Raw genomic sequence first — 23,282 nt, 5'->3', positions numbered from 1 at the left:
GGCTTTCAAGAAACGTTTTTAAAAGGCAATATCAGAGGTGTGGGTTGTAAGGTGTTTGATCCGTTCATGGACATTATTTTGACTTGCTGGTGGTGAGGTAACAGATCTTTCAAGAGTCTCAACCATCAACCTTCTGGTTCCAACTAGTCTTGGGTCTATGTGCTTGTCATCAATGGTTTCATTTGGTGAGATTCTGGCTTTTGTAAAAAAACAGCTTAGGAATGTGCATCAGACATTCTTATCTGTGTCCTGCAGGGAGGAACTAAAGGTTCGGTGACTCTGCTATATGACGGATCTATTGTTTAAATTGTTACTGTTCTCCTGAGCCAGCTGCTGTAATTTGTTACTAGGTTGCTCTATTCTTCCAATCATTAAACCCTGAGCCAGACTTTCTGAGACTCAGAGGAAGTCTAAGTACAAAGTAAAGCATTTTACTTCAAGAGACAGAAGTTATAGATGTGAGAGAAAGGAGTGTGGGGCTCCTATACCCAAGAGCATCCTAAAGGGTCACACTAAGATTCATTATCTTTGAATAGAAAACAAAGATGGGTTTCCTGGATCATCTGAACTACACTTTTTGAAGTATGTAGTGAAGGTTAGGGTTTGGGGCTGTGATTTTTAAATTATTTTATTTTTTGAATAGATATAAATGTCTCACCTAGAATTTATCTTTACTTTTAGTTGCTATGAACCCAAATGTGCAAAGGGCAAGGCAACTTCTTTATTTTTTTAGAATGCTACTTAATCCCTATATAACAGAAACTGTAGCCTTAATCAATGTGCATACAGACATTTTAGGTTTAAATTCATTCAAATTAAAATTGACACCCTTTTTTACATTCAGTTCAGTTCAGTTCAGTTCAGTCGCTTGGTCATGTCCGACTCTTTGCGACCCCATGAATCGCAGCATGCCAGGCCTGCCCGTCCATCACCAACTCCCAGAGTTCACTCAAACTCATGTCCATTGAGTCGGTGATGCCATCCAACCATCTCATCCTCTGTTGTCCTCCTGCCCCAAATCCCTCTCAGCATCAGAGTCTTTTCCAATGAGTCAACTCTTTGCATCAGGTGGCCAAAGTATTGGAGTTTCAGCTTTAGCATCAGTCCTTCCAAAGAACACCCAGGACTGATCTCCTTTGGAATGGACTGGTTGCATCTCCTTGTAGTCTAAGGGACTCTCAAAAGTCTTCTCCAACACCACAGTTCAAAAGCATTAATTCGGCACTCAGCTTTCTTCACAGTCCAACTCTCACATCTACACATGACCACTGGAAAAACCATAGCCTTGCCTAGACACACCTTTGTTGGCAAAGTAATGTCTCTGCTTTTGAATATGCTATCTAAGTTGGTCATAACTTTCCTTCCAAGGACATTAGGTGGATCTAAATTTAAAGGAGCTTTTAAAATACAAAGGAACTTCTCATCAGCTATCTATTTTACACATACAGGCTTCCCTGGTAGCTCAGCTGGTAAAGAATACCCCTGCAATGCAGGAGACTCTGGTTCAATTCCTGGATCGGGAAGATCCCCTGGAAGAGAGATAGGCTACCCACTCCAGTATTCTTGGGCTTCCCTGGTGGCTCAGTCAGTAAAGAACCTGCCTGCAATGAGGGAGATCTGGGTTTGAGTCGTTGGTTGAGGAGATCCTCTGGGGAGGGGCATGGCACCCCCGTCTAGTGTTCTTGCCTGGAAAATCCCCGTGGACAGACGAGCCTGGTGGGCTGCAGTCCATGGGGTTGCATGAGCGACTAAGCGCAGTGCAGCACAGTGTGTACCCATCAATATCACTTTCTCCAGTCGCCCCACTCTTCTGCCACTGTGTCCACAGGGCCCGTCTCTATATCTGAGTCTCCAGAAATCAGTACAGCATTGTAAAGCAATTTTCCTCCAATTAAAAATAAAATCTAGAAAACACAAAGGAATGGCGATAAAAGTGGGGTAGAAAGTATTTGAACACTAGTCATCTGTATCTGCCCCGTATTCTCCAGCCATTGATGATAAACTGCACCATTCTCAGTCCACCACCTTCGTACAGCCACCCCCCCCTTTAGCCCTTTGCTCCCCTGAGAGTTTCAAGTGTTTTCCTGCATCATTCTGAGGCCATACAAGACTTGGGGGCCTAGCTTAGATGTTCCTAGACCTTGCTGATTTTCCCAGGGCCCACGCAGGAAGCAAAGACAAATCCATTTTCTCATTGACCCCTCCCAAAGCTTGGACTCAATCCAAAGGGATGAGAAACACGGTGAAGAGCCCTCTGGACCGGGCTCTTCTTGTCCCACCTGCCTTACCTCCTGAACTTAGAAGCTCTTTATCCAGACTCTTGCAGTGGTAGAACAGAGAAGGCAATGACAACCCCCTCCAGTACTCTTGCCTGGAAAATCCCATGGATGGAGGAGCCTGGTAGGCTGCAGTCCATGGGGTCGCTAAGAGTCTGGCATGACTGAGCAACTTCACTTTCACTTTTCACTTTTCGTTTTCATGCATTGGAGAAGGAAATGTCAACCCACTCCAGTATTCTTGCCTGGAGAATCCCAGGGACAGAGGAGCCTAGTGGGCTGCCGTCTATGGGTTTGCACAAAGTCGGACACGACTGAAACAACTTAGCAGTAGCAGCAGCAGCAGCAGTGGTAGAAATGTTTTGGAGGAAAACTGGTTCTGCATAATGGCACATTCTTCCAGATCTCTCTCATCCTAGTATAACCTGGACCAAGGCTTTTGAGCTTAAAGGCAATGAATTTGATGAATGATGTCCACCTGCCTGAATAAAACACATGTTCAAGAGAAAGCATACATGAAAACATGGGGATTAGCATTTTACAAAAGTGTCTCCACACTATTAGAACCTTGATATAAGCTTTAGTGCCTTGGAGAAACCGATTTGAATTGACTTTTTAACCAAAGAGAAATTTGATCTATGTAGCCAGGCATTTTTCAAGATGGCAAATTCACAAATCCACTTTCTTGTTTTCTTTTATTCCCCAACAAGGGTCTCATCTATGATCAAAGCCTTAAAAAAAAAAAAAAAAAAAGCAACTGGCATATCCTTGAAGGTATAATTAGCTACCATAGTAACTATAAATTGTAATCTTTCTTTGACTTTCCAGACAACCTAAATAAGATGCCATCACATTCCCCCTACAATTAATACTCCCTGAAGAAATATCTCAGTGTCATGATCTATTGCTAAATTTGGAGTATGGAGGCAAAAATTTGATCATTTCCACAAGCAGTTTCAGTGGTAGCAAATTCAATGAATTCAGCAAAATACACAGACATACAGCTTGGGTTAGCAAGATGAACTGACTGGGCACTTAAACACTAGTTGAAGAAGTTTTATTAAGACTTTGACTGACAAAAATGTAGATATCAGAAAGGAATATTTTTATTACTATAGCTCAGTTAACTGATACAGTGAATTATGAACCCAAAGGTTCATCCTGTATCACTTTTAGAACATTTACTGGCAACTTGCAGTGGAATCTTGTAAAGATGTTCTTCTTATCCAATCGCAATAATAATTTAGAAGTAGATTCAGAACTCTCATTTTATACATGTAGAAACCCAGCTTCTAAAAGATGAAAAGAATTGTCCAGGGTCAACCATGCTAGTAAAAGACCCATAGTTCAACTCTGGTCTGCATCTGACTAAAGTAGGGCAAAGGTTTCCTCATTTTCTTTTCCTGAACCTAACTCTGTACGCTGAATGGTACCATGACAAGACTCACTGAAGAATGCTTCGTCCTGAACACTGATAATCCTTCTCTCTAAGAATTCTGGGTCACTTGCAGGAACAAGTTTACTTAGCTATCAAGGAAAAGAGACAGCTTGGCTGTCCCCCTGTTTCCATTTGTTTTCCCTGCCCTCTATCTACCTGATCTTCTTTTATTTCAAGAAGAAATGGAAAGAAATGAAGAAAAAAAAATGAACATATACTATGTTCCAAAGGCTTGCAACAATTTTACAAGCTGTAATTATTATTCTCTACTTTGTAGCATGAAAAGCTAGAGCCTAGGGGCTTCCTTGGTGGCGCAGATGGTAAAGAGTCCACCTGCAATGCAGAGACCTGGGTTCAATCCCTGGGTCAGGAAGATCCCTTGGAAAAGGAAATGGCAAGCCACTCCAGTATTTCTCCCTGGAGAATTCCATGGACGGGGGGCTGGGCAGCCTACAGTCCATGGGGTCGCAAAGAGTCACACACAACTTAGTGACTAAGCACACACACACTCAGAGCAGTTAAAAATGTATTCAGTGATAAAATTTTTTAAACATATGCTTAATAATGTCTAAAACAAAGCAAAAACTATGTGCAAGTTCATATATTTAAAATGTAGAGCAGAGACTCAAACCCAGATTTATCTTGTTTCAAAAAAACCTTTCTCCTTGCAGAAGTTTATTTATTTATTTAACAAGTATTTATTGAGGGCCTCTATGTAGCAGAGCTGGATATAAATTAGTAAATAAAATAGACATAGTCTTGCCCTCACAGAGCTTACCATCTAGTAAGCTCTGTAGAGAAGATCTAGCTCTAGTAGATTCTCTACTAGAGAATCTAGTAGAGAAGACAGAAAATAGATAGCAAATTAATAATACTATAATATATACTACTCTTAAAAAGAATAGCCAGGAAGTCTCCCTAGAAATTAAATATATGAAATATATAATCTTTTATATTTATGCTAATTCAAAGAAGATACTAGGAGAAGTTGCTCTCTCTAAGAAAAGAGACAGTTAAGCTGAGGACTGGAGTATGGCGGAGCAGGCCAGGAGCGGAGTGTGAGGATGCTATCCTGGGCAGAAAAGAGAGTATGTGAAAGGCCCAGGACAGTAAAGATCTTGATGGGTTTAAGGGACAGAAAGAACTTTTGTTCAACTGGAGAGAAGATTCTTTGGAGAAGAAGGTCATGGAATAAGTTGTAGATATAGGCAGCAACAGGTTATACAGGGAATCCAGGTTATGTTATTGAATTTGGATTTTATTCCAGATTTAGTGAACAGTCAGGGAAGTGATAGGTTTTGATTTTTTTTTTTTTTAAGTTACTCTGGCTGCACCATGGTGATAGTTCTGAAGGAAAAGTAAGTGATTATGACTTATCCAGAAAAGCCACAATGGCAGCTTGTCCTAGCAAGGGAAAATGAGTGTGTGTCTGTGAGTGTGTGTGACATAAGTAATGGGTATGTGTATATATATACACCATGCAGGTTTACAGTAAATACAGTAAGTACAATAGTAAAACTAGAGTAAAAAGCTGTGGAGGAAGAAGAGTCAGGACTTGTGTGGTCTGGCCTAGAGTCAAGGGAGGAACAGGCCAATGTGCAGGTTTCTGAATGAGCAGTGATCCCACCGTGTGGTGGTGGCGAGGGAGGCAAACATATTTGGGGGGGAAATCTAGAATTTGCTCTTGGACATGAGATTTGAGATAGCAAGGAGACTGTTGGCTGTATGAATTTGGAGCTCAAAAGAGAAGTTTGAACAGGAGATATAAATTCCTGATTCATCAGTTTGCTGTTGTTGCTGTTCAGTTGCTAAGTCACGTCCAACTCTGCCAGGCTTGATTCTTCAGCTTGTTGATGTCATTTAAAATAATAGGAATGGATAAGTTTACCAAAAAAGAATTTAGAAGGATAGATAACCTACAACGTAGCTATGAAGTATTCTTATGTTCAAAATTAGGTTAGAAGAGAAAGATCCTTCAAAGGAGACAGAAAAGGATGGTCCAATGAGGAAGGAGCCAAACCTTCTTTAGCACAAGAAAGTTAACCACCGCTGAGGCATCTAGAACTCTCTGCAAGGATGGAAATTGTCTACATCTGCAATGTCCAGTGTGGATCTGATTTTCATACTGAAACTTTGTTTCGTATTGCATGATGTAGGTCTAAAGGGAAAACCAGTTAAAACTGGTCATTGATTTTGGCAACAGGACATTATTGTTACTGCTGGCCATGGAGGCTACTGCTGCCACTGACCCTGGAGGTGGTAAAATAGAGGTAAAAGCCAGTCTGGATAGGGAAGACAAAGGATGCAAAGAAACAGAAAGAGAAGTTTCTGTGACGCTTTTGGGATATTGACCCTGAAAGAAGGAAGAGAAATGGGGTAAAAGGGAGAGGAATGTGAGAGTTCAGGAGAAGAGTGTTTTATCTGGGGGGATGGAAGATGCCATTCATTTATTTATTCATCAGATATCCATTTGAGAATCGTGAGAGTTTAGTACTGTTCACCACCCGGGAGATATGGTGTGAGCTAGGCAAGCAAGAGCTCTACTTTCCTGGGATTTATAATCTACTGGCAGAGGGGAGACAATCAACAACAAATAATAAATTTACTAACCAAGGGACAGTGTTATAGAGTGGCAAGTGCTATGCCGAAACAGAATGAAGGAACAGGGACAGGAGTGACTGCAAAGGGAAGGAGCGTTATTTAAAGCAGAGGGTCAGTCACACCCTTTCCAAGGCGGTGAAATGATCTGGTGCCTGAGTTATGAGAAGAGGATAGCCTAGGTAATAAACCATGTCTTCATGCTTCTGGGGATGACCCAGCCAAGAGGTGAAGACTGCTAGAGGGAAAGAGGCATGAGAGCAGGCACAGAGCTGAGCAAGTGGGGAGACATCCAAAGAATTAGCCCCTAGGTGAGAAAATGATCCTTCTTCAGAAATGAGCTCAGTGTCTTGAGTGACGTGAAGAGGCTGAAGAGTTATTGTTAGTGAGGAACTTGAGAAGGCAGGCTGAGAACACAGGTGGTGGCGATCAACCATAGAATGTCTACAGCCCTGATTGAGAGGAGGGGTACTCTTGGTAGTGACAAGCCCAGAGCATGATATTGAAGAGGGGAGTTGAGGAAAAGAGTTTTGGATGTAGGATTAGTGGCTGATGGTAAGAAACAGTGAGTCTGGAGAATGGGGCAGATCACCCACATGGGTGTTGAAGTCAACAAAAATGGTGACGAAAATCTAATAAAGAGGAGGAACATGAAACAGAGCTAATTTTTTAATATAAAATATGAGATGATCAGATAAATGGTAGCAACATGGAGAGTATATCTGCAGGAAGTAAACCCCAAATACACAGAATGTTTTGCGTGAGACAGTAGAAGTAAATTTAAAAGTTGAAATGGGGAGCAGGGAGGATATGGACCTTGCTTTTCTATCCTAACATATACGTAAGAGTTGAAAAACAACAACAACAAAAAAGCAGTCTCTGCTTGCAAGGACTTTGGCTGACTCTGCTGGTTCTTTAACGGCCATTTCTCCACCCTTCCCTTTGGCTTAAAAATCCCAGTCATGTATCCAGTACTAGGAGGTTAAAGGGTTAATAAAGATGACAAAGTCATTACTGTTCCTCTTGCCAACACATTTTTCATGACCTCTTTTTGTAGCTAAAGGAAAGTTGTAATATGGTTATGGTGAAAATCATTCATTCAACAAAATGTATTTTTGGACACCCTTTTGCCTATCAGCCTGATTCTAGGTGCTAAGGATCCAGCTGTGAATAAAAAATTACAAAACCATGGCCTTACAGAGTTTACATTCTGATGAGAGGAGGCAGGCAAGAAACAAATAAATACATATTTCAAATGATATTAAGTGTGTTTTAAAAAGACATGGAGGACTTCCCTGGTGGTGCAGTGGATAAGAATCTGCCTTGATCTGCCTGCCAATGCAGGGGACACAAGGTTCTGTCCCTGGTTTGGGAAGATTTCACATGCCCCAAGACAACGAAGTCCATGTGCCACAACTCCACAACTCCAGCATGCCTAGAGCCTGTGCTCCACAACAAGAGGAGCCAGAGCTCGCCGCAACTAGAGAAAGTCGGTCCAGAACAGTGAAGACCCAGCACAGCCAAAAATATACAAGAAAAGATATGGAGCAGGATACTATATCTGGGAGTGGTTGTATTAGAAAGCTGGTCAGATATAGGTGGAAATCTGCTGGGAGGCTTCTGGAGAAGTTGTCTTATCAAAAGTTTATGGTAAGAGGTGCGTTCATTGTCATCTTCCCTTTCTCCTTATTTTTGCTCAGATGCAGATATGATACCTGGGGCTATAGTAGCCACTGTGTGACTACGGAGCAATAAAGATGAGGACAAAAATGTCAGTCCCATAAGGTTTACAGAGGGAAAGGATAGACACAGTATGAGCATCATTAAGATGTTGCCCCAAACTACACAAAAACCAAAATATAGACCAATGGAACAAGATAGAAAGCCCAGAAATAAACCCATGCACCTATGGGTATCTTATTTTTGACAAAGGAGGCAAAAATAAATGATGGGGCAAAGACAGCCTCTTTAATAAATGGTGCTGGGGAAACTGGACAGCTACATGTAAAAGAATGAAATTAGAACACTTCCTAACACCATACACAAAGATAAACTCAAAATGGATTAAAGATCTAAATGTAAGACCAGAAGCAATACAACTCTTAAAGGAAAACATAGGCAGAACAATTAATGACATAAAACAAGATCCTCTATGACCTACCTTCTAGAATAATGGAAATAAAAGCAAAAGTAAACAAGTAGGACCTGATCCGAAAAAGGCGATGGCAACCCACTCCAGTACTCTTGCCTAGAAAATCCCATGGACGGAGGAGCCTGGTAGGCTGCAGTCCATGGGGTCGCGAAAAGTCAGACACGACTGAGCGACTTCCTTTCACTTTTCACTGTCATGCATTGGAGAAGGAAATGGCAACAGACTCCAGTGTTCTTGCCTGGAGAATCCCAGGGATGGGGGAGCCTGGTGGGCTGCCGTCTGTGGGGTCACACAGAGTCAGACACAACTGAAGCAACTTAGCAGCAGCAGCAGCAGGACCTGATTAAAATTAAGTCACCAGTTTTGATGCACGATACTGGATGCTTGGGGCTGGTGCACTGGGACGACCCAGAGGGATGGTACGGGGAGGGAGGAGGGAGGAGGGTTCAGGATAGGGAACACATGTATACCTGTGGTGGATTCATTTTGATATATGGCAAAACCAATACAATATTGTAAAGTTAAAAAATAAAATAATTTTAAAAAATAAATAAAAGCTTTTGCACAGCAAAGGAAACTATAATGGGAGCTAATAATAGCAAATGAAACACTGACAAAGGATCACTTTTCAAAATATACAAGCAGCTCATACAACTCAATACCAGAAAAACAAACAACCAATCAAAAAGTGGGGAAAAGACCTAAACAGACATTTCTCCAAAGAAGACATACAGATGGCTAACAAACACATGAAAAGATGCTCAACATCGCTCATTATTAGAGAAAAGCAAATCAAAACTATGATGAGATACCACCTCATACCAGTCAGAATGGCCATCATCAAAAAGTCTACAAACAATAAATGCTGGAGAGGGTGTGGGAAAAAGGCAACGCTCTTGCACTGTTGGTGGGAATGTAAATTGATACAGCCACTATGGAAGGTGGTATGGAGACTCCTTAAAAAACTAGGAATAAAACCACCATGTGACCCACCAATCCCACTCCTAGGCATACACCCTGAGGAAACCAAAATTGAAAAAGACTCATGTATCCCATTGTTCATTGCAGCACTATTTACAATAGCTAGAACATGGAAGCAAGATAGATGTCTGTTGACTGATGAATGGATAAAGAAGTTTGGTAAATAAACACAATGGAATATTACTCAGCCATAAAAAGGAACACATTTAAGTCAGTTCTAATGAGGTGGATGAGCCTAGAACCTATAATACAGAGTGAAGTCAGAAAGAGAGAGATAAATATCATATTCTAACACTGTATACAGAATCTAGAAAAATGTTACTGAAGAATTTGTTTGTAGGGCAGCAATGAAGAAACAGATATAGAGAATAGACTTATAGATGAGGGGAGGAGGGGGTGAGATATATGGAAAGAGTAACATGGAAACTTACATTATCATATGTAAGATAGATAGCTAATGAGAATTTGCTGTATGTCTCAGGAAACTCAAACAGGGCTCTGGATCAACCTAGAGGAGTGAAATGGGGAGGGACATGGGAGGGAGGTTCAAAAGGGAGGGGATAAATGTACATCTATGGCTGATTCATGTTGTGGTTTGACAGAAAACAAGAAAACTCTGTAAAGCAATCCTTCAATTAAAAAATAAATAAATTTTTTAAAAAGCAAAAAAAAAAAAAAGATGTTGCCTCAAACTAAAAAACAGCTTTCTTTAGACTTCTTGTTGTGTGATATAATTAAATATTTTTTGAGTCATTCTTCTATATGCAGCTGGAAGTATCTTAACTATTATAGAGATATATCAGAAGCAATGTCATCTGGAGAAAACCAATATCCAGTTAAGACAAAGGGCTGAGTAAATGCTTAAAGGATAAGTTGAGGATTCTGGAAATTACTGATAATAGAGCAGGAGCTTAAGAAAGCACAGGTTAGGATTTGAGAAGGATGAAGGTGAGCTCTGATTTAGTGTCTTGGTTATATATTGCTGTATAACAAAGTACTCCAAAACATGATGACTTAAACATGTATTATCTCCTAAGGTCTGTGTTCCAGGAATTCAGGAGTGGCTTACCTGGATGGTGCCGGCTCAGGGTTTCTCATGTGGCTGCAGTTAAGATGTTGGCTGGTGCTGCAGACATCTGAAGGCTTGGCCAGGGCTTCTAAGATTCTTGGAAGGATCATTCACTTGGATCTTGACAGAAGACCTCAATCCTTACCATGTTTGCCTCTCCATAGAGTTCTTTAACTATCCTCACATGGCATGTTGCTTCTTCCCAAAGTAAGCAATTCAAGAAAGCAAGATGAAAGCCTTGAAGTCACATGCCATCATCTTTGCAATGTCTTTTTGGTCAAACAACATGGCTCTATTTGGTGTTCAAGGTGACTATACAAAGGCATGAATCACTAGGAGGTTTTCTTAGGAACTGTGAGATTCAAATCATGAGATTTACAGAGTAGATGAAGATGAAATTTTGAATGATCATGAATAATAGAGGAAACTTAGATTTCTGATGATGAGTGAGGCAAATCAGGATGTTAAGGCATGATGGAACTGGTCCTAATAATCTCTTTGAGGAAACTGGCAATCAGTTCCAGTGCTATTATATTGAACATGTCATTGGATGAAGTCTTTCTGGCAAGTGTTTTTTCAGGAGGTTCATGCTAGAGAGATCAATTGTTAATGACTGCTTCTCAGGGATTCCCTGGTGGCTAAGACAGTAAGGAATCTGCCTGCAATAGGTTTGATCCCTGGGTTGGGAAGATCCCCTGGAGAGGGGAATGGCTGTCCACTCTAGTATTCTTGTCTGGAGAATTCCATAGATAGAAGAGCCTGGTAACTTACAGTCCATGGGGTTGCAAAGAATCAGACATGATTGAGAAACTAACACTTTCACTTTCTCAAGACATCACTGGGTAGTATGGCTAAGTGAGGTGTTTGAAGGTACAAAACTAGAAGAACAGCAGACTGAAACTCCAGTTCCATTCTAAGTCTAGCTACACCAGCCTCTTCCCCAGCTGGCAACTGGAGAGCCATTACTGTTCTTAGTTCTTCCAGCAAAACCCCACCTCATTTCCCTTTAATTCCATTCTAAAAACCCATTTCCAAACTCTAACTTCTTTCTTGACACAACCAGTGTCTTTTTCTTCACCACAAAGCCACCACTAATCAGTAATTTGAACCAGCTGATGTCAGAATGACTTAATGGTGTCAGGATCCTTGATAGTGTTAGGATCCATTGAAACCCCTAATGAAAGATATTTTATTGTTGTTGTTGTTATTGTTAAGAAGGGAATGCAAAGAAACTCCTCTTTTTATGGGAAACATGAAAGCCTCGTGGATTGAGGAATTCAATAAATAAAGACAGGGGGGATTAAGGACAAGTCAACTTTTCAAAAGGATAAAGTATATAGTTTCCAAAACATTCATTTCTGGTATAGGCTGAAGACAAATATCTTTTGCTTGTAATTTGTTTTAGCAAAATTCCAGGATTTAATTATTAGTTTGGTGAATGACCACACCAGACCATTTAGTGTAACATGACAGGCTCTGAAGAGAGTAGTCAGTAATTTGAAACAGTAACCATGTGTTTTGTTTAAAAAATTAATACCTGTAGCATGATTGGAGTGGCATGATTCCACCAATGAAATGTAGGAAAAAAAAAAAAACTTCATGGTATTAATAAAGGCAGCTACTGTTCTGGCTTATGGAAAACATAATAGATGCTTTTTGTTAACTGTTTTCTGTATACCATTGCTACAGAGGTATTATCTCATTTCATCTTCTTGACCACTATTTGAGCTAGATAACAACCAAAGGAGTTAATGTTTACAGAACACCTACTCTGCTCCACAGATGTTTACATGTATTGTCTCACTCAAGCCTCATAATATTATTTCTGTGTTAAAGGTGAAAAGGGGATTGGAAAGTCTAACTAATATCAACAAATAATAATGAAGGCAAGATTTAAACTGATGCTTGTGTAACTCTGTTGTTCATATGCTTAACAGCTATTCTTAAAAGAGGTAGTAAAACCTAACATTCTGACTGAGTTTGAGGAAGCAGAAGATTATGGACTGGATATGGAGAAAATTTTAATTCCATATGTTTGAAAAAATTTAGTTCCATTACATCATGTTTAAGAATAAACAGGGCCTCCTCCTACTGGACTGATCAATAGAGGTACTCAATGATTTATTTTACTGATTAGCAAAATGGACTTTTAATTGTATATTTAGTTTTTTTAATAAATTTATTTATTTTAATTGGAGGTTAATTACTTTACAATATTGTATTGGTTTTGCCATACATCAACATGAATCCGCCACAGGTATACACGTGTTCCCCATCCCGAACCCCGCTTTCTCCTCTGCGATCCAAAAGTCTACAAGCAATAAATGCTGGGGAGAGTGTGGAGACAAGGGAACCCTCTTATTCTGTTGGTGGGAATGCAAACTAGTACAGCCACTCTGGAGAACAGTGAGGAGATTCCTTAAAAAACTGGAAATAGAACTGCCTTATGACTCAGCAATCCCACTGCTGGGCATACACACTGAGGAAACCAGAAGGGAAAGAGACACGTGTACCCCAATGTTCATCGAAGCACTGTTTACAATAGCCAGGACACGGAAGCAACCTAGATGTCCATCAGCAGATGAATTAATTGTATATTTAGTTTTGAAGAGCTTGAAAATAGCTTAGAAATAGAGCGGTAACTACAGACAAATTACAGAATTTTTACGACAGACCCTGCAATATGGACATTAAGGCATTAGACACTATTATGTTGCCTGCTCAATAACAATTCATCACACCTTTCTCCTTTGTTAACAGTTGAACTATGCACTCTCCTCTTCTTCACCTGCAGGTCAAATCCTACAGGTGAAGTGAGCTCAAGTCCCACCTAAGGGCTGAAAATCATGATGAAACTAAGCCAGAAATAGTGATGCAGCCCTCTTGTCTGCAGATGGCTTGGACATGGACATAGAGCACAATCCTCGCCAATCATGACTAACAGGTTACACAGGGACTTCTGGGAAGGGTTTTGTGCTTTGTTGACTTAGGAAGGCACATAGGAAGGATGTTATTCTCTTCTCCACTGGTCTGTGGAAGATGCCTAGAACTGCTTCAGCTTATGATAATGAGGGGAGTTGGGCAGGCACCAAGGATGACAGAGAAGAAAATAGGGAAATAAATACTACAGTCATGATGATTTCAAGCTATTAACTCACTGACCCCACTTGCCCTACCTCAGAACTTCTTGCTCTGTGAGATAAGACATCTTCTGTGTCAAGTCAGGTAAATCAGGGTTTTTTGCAATTTACAGCTCAAAGCTTCTTAACTAATAGATTCATCACCCCTATGATGCTGAGAAGGAAAATGGAGCTCAAGAAAACTAAATACTTTCATGAGCTCACATCCAGTAAATATGAAGCAGGATTCATATCTATATCTGCAGGATCTCAGAGCCTATAGTTCACTGTAATACACCAGCTCTCATTCTTCCTTCTGTAGCCTCCATTTGTGTTGCAAAATCCCTTTGTCACTGGGACAGTTGAGGGCAGAATGTCTGCATCCCACATGCAGAAGGGGACACAGTGATGAGTAAGGGGTCTTTTCCGGGCACCCCGTGACACTTTACCAGCATACATACACAGAAAACTCCCAATTCTTTTCTTCAGAGCTAGAGATTAAAATGAAAGTGAAAGTGTTAGTCTTTCAGTCATGTCCAGCTCTTTGTAATCTCATGGACTGTGGCCTGCCAGGCTCCTCTGTCCATGAAATTCTCCTGGCAGGATACTGGAGCTGGTAGCCATTCCCTTCTCTAGGGGATCTTCATGACCCAGGAGTCAAACCTGCATCTCCTGAATTGCAGGAAGATTCTTTACCATCTGCCCTGGAGAAAGGCAAGGCAACCAACTCCAGTATCCTTGCCTGGAGCATTCCATGGACAGAGGAGCCTGGTGGGCTAAAGTCCATGGGCTCCCAAAGAGTTAGATATAACTGAGGGACTAACACTTTCAACCTTTTTCAGAGATTAAAATGCCTTGATGACCTGCCATTACTTATAGAATAAACTCAAGATTTTTTTTAACAATGTCTATAAAGAGCTATCAATCTGGTCTCTGCTTTCCTATTTTGCTTCTTGTTTTGCTTCTCAGACAGTCTCATCGTGAAGGACCCAATACAAGCCCTTCTGCACTTCCTCTGAGTATGTTCTCCTTCCAGCTTCAGACCATCTACAAGTTCTGTTCCCTCAGCTGTGACCCTCATCCATGCTTCTCTTTCTTGGGATATTTCTTTCTTGTCCTCAGGTCATAGCTTGATGTCACCTCCTCTCCTACTTCAAGTCTTCTAATTCTCTTTTAAACTCTCTCTTTATCACATTGCTGCTGCTAAGTCACGTCAGTCGTGTCCGACTCCGTGTGACCCCATAGACGGCAGCCCACCAGGCTCCCCCATCCCTGGGATTCTCCAGGCAAGAACACTGGAGTGGGTTGCCATTTCCTTCTCCAATTCATGAAAGTGAAAAGTGAAAGTGAAGTCGTTCAGTCGTGTCCGACTCCTAGCGACCCCATGGACTGCAGCCCACCAGGCTCCCCCATCCCTGGGATTCTCCAGGCAAGAACACTGGAGTGGGTTGCCATTTCCTTCTCCAATTCATGAAAGTGAAAAGTGAAAGTGAAGTCGTTCAGTCGTGTCCGACTCCTAGCGACCCCATGGACTGCAGCCCACCAGGCTCCTCCGTCCATGGGATTTTCCAGGCAAGAATACTGGAGTGGGGTGCCATTGCCTTCTCCCTTTATCACATTGGTACCTACTAAAATATCTCCATATTCATTCTTTAACATCTGTCTTCCCCAGGAAATTGAAAATTTAGATGGCAGCGACTATGTCAGTCCTGTTTACCACTATTTATTTGACTCCTGGCCTAGGAGATTGGATTTAAGAAGGCTCCATAATTATTTGTTGAATGAATGAATGGATGATGAATGAGGAAAATTCTTCAGTGTTTGAATACTGTGTATTGGCAACGGCTTGCTTGAATGGGAGTCTAAGAAAAGCACTTACATGTGTATTTCTTCACACTTTAAATGTGGTCTATTCTTATAGCTTTTCTGCCATGACCTTGTTTCAAACTGTGATGATATTTTCCTCGCACTTATGCAATTCCCACCTTACTAAGCACCTCACTTTCAGTTATGTCATCTGTGCTTACAGCCCCCACTGTACACAAAAATCTATTTTCCACATAACAGCCAAAGTGATATTCTTAAGCTATAACCACATCACATCACTTCCTCACTTTTCAGCTTTATTTTGCAAGTAGAATAAGATCCAGTGCCCTTCAAAGTGGGAGTTTTAGTCGCTCAGACATGTCCGACTCTTTGCCATGCCATGGACTGTAGCCCACCAGGATCCTCTGTCCATGGAATTCTCCAGGCAAGAGTACTGGAATGGGTAGCCATTCCCTCCTCCAGGGGATCTTTCCAACTCAGGGCTCAAACCAGGTCTCTTGCATTGCAGGCAGTTTCTTTACCATCTGAGTTACCAGGCCCTAGACGACTGACTCGGAGAAGGCAATGGCACCCAACTCCAGTACTCTTGCCTGGAAAATCCCATGGACAGAGGAGCCTGGTAGGCTGCAGTCCATGGGGTCGCTAAGAGTTGGGCACGACTGAGCGACTTCACTCTCACTTTTCACTTTCATGATTGGAGAAGGAAATGGCAACCCACTCCAGTGTTCTTGCCTGGAGAATCCCAGGGACAGGAGAGCCTCGTGGGCTGCCGTCTATGGGGTCGCACAAAGTCGGACACAACTGAAGCAACTTAGCAGCAGCAGCAGCAGATGACTGACTACGCCTATCTCTCATATTGACTACACTAATGCTTTTGACTGTATGGATCACAACAAACTATGGAAAATTGTTCAAGAGATAGGAATACCAGACCACATTACCTGTCTCCTGAGAAGCCTGGAACAGGTCAAGCAACAGTTAGAACTGGATATGAAACAATGGACTGGTTCAAAATTGGGAAAGGACTACTGCAAGGCTTTATATTGTCACACTGCTTATTTAACTTATACGCAGAGTACATCATGCAAAATGTGGGCTGGATGAAGCATAAGCTGGAATCAAGATTGCTGGGAGAAATACCAATAACTTCAGATATGCAGATGACACCACCCTTATGGCAGAAAGTGAAGATGAACTAAAGGGCCTCTTGATGAAAGTGAAAGAGGGAAGTAAAAAAACTGGCTTAAATTCAACATTCAGAAAACTAAGATCATGGCATCTGGTCCCATCAGTTCACGGCAAATGGTAAGCAATGGAAATAGTGACAGACTTAATTTTATTGGGCTCCAAAATCACGGTTGATGGTGACTGTGGCCATGAAATTAAAAGACACTTGCTCCTTGGAAGAAAAACTATGAAAAACATAGACAGGGTATTAAAAAGCAGAGACATTAAAGCAGAGACATTACTTTGCCAACAAAGATCTGACTCCTACTGACAAGTAGGAGTACTTGTCAGTACTACAAGCTATGGTTTTTCCATAAAACCATATGATTTTTGGTTTTTCCAGTAGTCATGTATGGATGTAAGAGTTAGACTATAAAGAAGGCTGAGCGCCAAAGAGTTGATGCTTTCAAACTGTGGTGTTGGATAAGACTCTCGAGAGTCCCTTGGACTGCAAGGAGATCAAACCAGTCAATGCTGAAGGAAATTAATCCTGAATATTCATGAGAATAACTGATACTGAAGCTGAAGCTCCAATACTTTGGCCATTTGATGAGAAGAGCTGACTCATTAGCAAAGACCCTGATGTTGGGAAAGATTGAAGACAAAAGGAAAAGGGATGAGAGAGGACGAGATGGTTGAATTGCATCACCAACTTAACAGACATGAGTTTGAGCAAGCTCCTGGAGATGGTGAAGGACACAGAAGCCTGGCGTGCTGCAGTCCATAGGGTCACAAAGAGTCAGACACAACTGAGCATCTCAACAACAACAAATCTCTTGTATGTTATCTCTTACTGGTTTCTCTCTGAGTCACCATATTTTGACCATTCTGGCCTCTTTCTGTTCCTCAAACACACTCATAAGTCCCTTTGCTCCTGGTGTGTCCTCCACCTCAGATCTTTGCATGGCTGCCTAATTATCAGTAGAGGTCAACTCCCAGAGTCCATAACTAAAGTATCCCTGACACCTTACAATCTCTGTCCCATTACTCTATTTTATTCTTTGCATCTCCCATCACTCTCTGAGTTTATGTATATGTAGTATGTCTCTACCACTAGAGACATACTATCTCCCAGGTGATGCTGGTGGTAAAGAACCCACCTGCCACTGTAAGAGACATAAGAGACCCAGGTTTGATCCCTGGGCCAGGAAGATGCTCTGGTGGAGGGCTTGGCAACCCACTCCAATATTCTTGCCTGGAGAGTCATGACTCCCATGAACAGAGGAGCCTGGCAGGCTATGGTTCATAGGGTTGTATGACTGGAGCAACTTAGCATGAATGCACACTCTAGCACTAGACTATAAGCCCTTTGAGGGTATTAATCTTACATCTTGCTATTGATGTGTTTTAATCACTTAGAACAGTGCCTAGAAAACAGAAAGAACTAAATATTTGCCAAATGAACAGATGAATGAGTGCATTCAGAGAGGTGAGTTATTGAACAATCATATTCAGATTTGGTAACTTTTTATTATGCAATTCAGAAAAAGTACCATGTTTTGGGTGTAGAAGTTGAAAATATGATTATGATTCAATGCTGCCCTCCAAGATCCTAAACAGTATACTAACGAGAGATCTACAAATGAATATATTCAATATAGTATAAGTGCTGGAGTAGATGTGTATTCAAGATACTTTTGGCAGATGGGGAGATATTCCATGTTCCTGGGTAGGAAGAATCGATACTGGGAAAATGACTATACTACTAAATGCAACCTACAGATTCAGTGAGATCCCTCTCAAACTACCAGTGACATTTTTCACAGAACTAGAACAAAAAGTTTCACAATTCATATGGAAACACAAAAGATCCTGAATAGCCAAAGCAGTCTTGAGAAAGAAGAATGGAGCTGGAGGAATCAACCTTCCTGATTTCAGACTATACTACAGAGCTGCAGTCATTGAGACAGTATGGTACTGGCACAAAAACAGAAATATAGACTAATGGGACAAAATAGAGAATCCAGAGATAAGCCTACACACCTATGGGCATTTTATTTTTGACAAAGGAGGCAAGAATATACAATGGGGCAAAGATAGCCTTTTCACTAAGTGGTGCTGGAAAACTGGACAGCCACATGCAAAAGAATGAAATTAGAACACTGCCTAACACCATACACAAAGACAAACTCAAAAAGGATTAAAGACCAGAAGCTATAAAACCGTTAGAGGAAAACATAGGCAGAACACTCAGTGACATAAATCAAAGCAAGATCTCTATGACCCACCTCCTAGAATAATGAAAATAAAAACAAAAATAAACAAGTGGGGCCTAATTAAGCTTAAAAGCTTTTGCACATAAAGAAAACCACAAACAAGGTGAAAAGACAACCCACAGAATGGGAGAAAATAATAGCAAAGGAAACAACTGACAAAGGATTAATTTTCAAAATATACAAGCAACTCATACAACTCAATACCAGAATAACAAACAACCCAATCAAAAAGTGGGAAAAAGACCTGAACAGAGACACTTCTCCAAAAAAGACATACAGATGGATAACAAACACATGAAAAGGTGCTGAACATCACTCATTATTAGAGAAAAGCAAATCAAAGCTACAATGAGATATCACCTCACACCAGTCAGAATAGCCATCATCAAAAAGTCTACAAACAATAAATGCTGGAGAGGGTATGGAGAAAAGGGAATGCTCTTGCACTGTTGGTGGGAATGTAAATTGATACAGCCACTATGGAAGACAGTGTGGAGATTCCTTAAAAAGCTAGGAATAAAATCACCATATAACCCACCAATCCCACTACTAGGCCCATACCTCAAGGAAACCAAAATTGAAAAGATACATGTACCCCAATGTACATTGCAGTACTATTTACAATAGCTAGAACATGGAAGCAACCTACATGTCCATCAACAGATGAATGAATAAAGAAGCTGTGGTACATATACACAATGGAATATTCAGGTCAGTCCTCAGTCATGTCCGACTCTTTGCGAACCCATGAATCGCAGCACACCAGGCCTCCCTGTCCATCACCAACTCCCAGAGTTCACTCAAACTCATGTCCATTGAGCCAGTGATGCCATCCAGCCATCTAATCCTCTGTCATCCCCTTCTTCTCCTGCCCCCAATCCCTCCCAGCATCAGAGTCTTTTCCAATGAGTCAACTCTTGGCAAGAGATGGCCAAAGTACTGGAGTTTCCACTTTAGCATCATTCCTTCCAAAGAACACCCAGGACTGATCTCCTTTAGAATGGACTGGTTGGATCTCCTTGCAGTCCAAGGCACTCTCAAGAGTCTTCTCCAACACCACACTTCAAAAGCATCAATTCTTCGGTGCTCAGCTTTCTTCACAGTCCAACTTTCACATCCATACATGACCACCGGAAAAACCATAGCCTTGACTAGACAGATCTTTGTTGGCAAAGTAATATGTCTGCTTTTGAATATGCTATCTAGGTTGGTCATAACTTTTCTTCCAAGGAGTAAACGTCTTTTAATTTTATGGCTGCATGGAATATTACTTGGCCATAAAAAGGAACACATTGAAGTCTATTCTAATGAGGTGGATGAACCTAGAGCCTATTATACAGGATGAAGTAGGTCAGAAAGAGAAATAGAAATATCATATACTGATGCATATATATATGGAATCTAGAAAGATTATACTGATGAATTTATTTTCAGGGCAGCAATGGAGAAACAGACCTAGAGAATAAACCTATAGAGGTGAAAGGAGAGGGTTAGATGTATGGAGAGAGTAGCATGGAAATTTACATTACTATATGTAAACTAGATAGCCAATGGGAATGTGCTGTATGACTCAGGGAACTCAAACAGGGCTCTGTAACAATATAAAGGGTGGAGTCGGGAGGAAATGGGAAGGAGTTTCGGGAGGGAGCTGACATGGGTGTACCTATGGCTGATTCTTGTTGATGTGTGACAGAAAACCACAAAATTCTGTAAAGAAATTATCCTTCAATTAAAAAAAAAGTGGCAAAAAAAAATAAGATACACTTGGTGCCCAAAGGTGGTAACGATCAAGTCTTCTTGTAAGACTCAGGAGGGGCTTCCCATGGGATGTCTTGACTGATACCTTGTAGTAGGTATACTACAAATGAGTTTTAGGAGGGTCTCACATTTCCAGAAAAGATAAAAGATTGTCCAAAGAAGTGTAATGACATAACAATATGGTGTGCTGGGGAAACTGATGGGTCTTCTGAGGCAGGATCACAGGATATACAAGAGAGGAAAAATATAAGGTTGAGCCGGAGAGGAATCAAAGCAAACATCTACTCAGCACTCCTTCTACAGACAGTATCTCATTTCCACTGGTAAAATGCTCCACTCCATACAGTCCTTGTGTGGCCTCTGTCAATTACGGCATCCAGGATTTCTGGCTTTAGTGGAGAAGTTATGATAAGTGTCTAACCATTCTATTTCACCAAACCCCTGCATACAGTGATTTGCCAAGGACAATCAGGGTTCCTTCCTGGTATTTTATTTGCAGATACCAGAATAAAATGGAAGAGTTGCTACACATGCTCTTCTGCTCCATTTCTCCCATGTCCCCCACTACAATGGAGGGAAAGGAGGCAAGCTGACAAAGAGAAACAGAACACATAGCAATAGCTTTAGAGATAGAAGTTCCATACAGAGGGACAGATTGGATTCCTGGAACACTGGGAGCCAGCCTCATCCCCTACACATCTGAGCTATCACATGACCAGTATATTTCTTTGTGTTGTTACAACTCTGGAGTTAATTTCTGACAATTATAGCAAAAAGAATATTAGAAAGCATTTTTTATGTTTAGATTGGTGAAAAGACTATGGGAAGAAAAGACTACATATACACTCTTGGGCATGCTAAGTTTGAGATGTTGGGAATACCCCAGCACAGATGTCCAAGGGGCCGTTAAGCATAGGAGCCTGGTATCCAGGAGAGAGTGACTGCCTAGCAATATAGATTTAGAGTGAGTCTGAATTAAGCTATGGGCCTAAATAAAACAATTCTTGGAAAGTACAAAGAGCAAAATAAAATAGAAACCATAGAAAGCATCTTGGGGAATTCTCTCTTGAAGGAACGTGAGTGGGTGAGAAGAGATCCTCAAGGCTATTGAGAGAGTATCTGAGAGGGAGGAGAATCAGGAAAGAGTAAACTTCCAAAAGCTGGAGGTAGTAATAGTTTCAAAAAGGATGGTGGGGCTGACAGTTCTCAGTGGTGCAGAAGAGGAGTATGATAGGGTCTGTATTCACTGGGATACTCTAGGTGATGCTGTGGCAACAAGGTAACCCCCGCATCCCATTGGCTAGAGATAATGAAGGTTTATTTTTATACTTAAGGAGCTGAGATGACCAAAGTTCCCCTGCCTTGCAACCACAGGATATGGAACCTGCAGCATCTCTGTTCACTGGGACAGAGAAAGAGAGAGACTAGTAACCACACAGGAACTTTTCACTGCCTTACTCTGAGATATACAGGGATTTGGCATACATTTCATTGGCCAGAACTCATCATATGACTCTGTCTACTTAGATGGAAACTAAGAAATGTAGGAGAAAAGAGACACAGATGTATAGAACAGTCTTTTGGACTCTGTGGGGAGGGGGGGATGATTTGGGAGAATGGCATTAAAACACGTATAATATCAATAAGAAAAGAATCACCAGTCCACGTTTGATGCAGGATACAGAAAGCTTGGGGCTGGTGCACTGGGATGACCCAGAGGGATGGTATGGGGAGGGAGGTGGGAGGGCGGTTCAGGATGGAGAACACGTGTACACCCGTGGCAGATGCATGTTGATGTATGGCAAAACCAGTACAATATTGTAAGGTAAAAAAAAATAATAATGAAAAAAAAATTTTTTTTAAGAAATGTAGGGGATACAATGGGATATTGGATTTGGTGGGCATTATTGTCTCTGCTCCAAGGACAAAAAGGTAACATTTGGGCTTATCTATCACTGGGCCTTTGGTGCCTTAAAAAAAAAAAACAAAAACAAAAAACAAATTCACTGGATCTATGAGGCTGGAAACCAGCTTGGAATTAGAAGATGAATGGAAGTTGACAATGTTATGTGCTTCATGAATTTCCATATATATTGTGGCTTAGCTAGTAAAGAATCTGCCCGCAATGTGGGAGACCCGGGTTCAATCCCTGGGTTGGAAAGATCCCCTGGAGAAGGGAAAGGCTATTCACTCCAGTGTTCTGGCCTAGAGAATTCCCTGGACTGTATAGTCCATGGGGTCGCAAAGAGTTGGACATGACTGAGCAACTTTCACTTTTTACTTACCACATTTCATCTGGGGACAACCCAGAGCCAAGTATTATTTTTTGAATTTTATAAAGGAGGAAATCAAGTCTCAGTAAAAGTCACTTAGTGATTCAACCATTAGTTATTGAGTGTTTGCTAAATACCAGAACTGAGGATTCAGTAGCAACAAAACAAACACGTATCCTTGACCTCAGGGAGCTTACGGTCTTATAAGTATGCATCGAAACATGAAACCCCAACTCTGCATCATGCTGCAAACAGAAACCTAAGATGCTATATCAGAGAGCCCAGGACAACCCTGGTCCCATGGATGGTGATGCTGCCACAGGCTTGTGACAAGTCAGCATTCAGGAG

This window comes from Bison bison, unplaced genomic scaffold, assembly GCF_000754665.1.
Source record: "Bison bison bison isolate TAMUID 2011002044 unplaced genomic scaffold, Bison_UMD1.0 scf7180017864317, whole genome shotgun sequence".
Classification (NCBI taxonomy): domain Eukaryota; kingdom Metazoa; phylum Chordata; class Mammalia; order Artiodactyla; family Bovidae; genus Bison; species Bison bison.
This window is presented reverse-complemented; position numbering follows the sequence as displayed.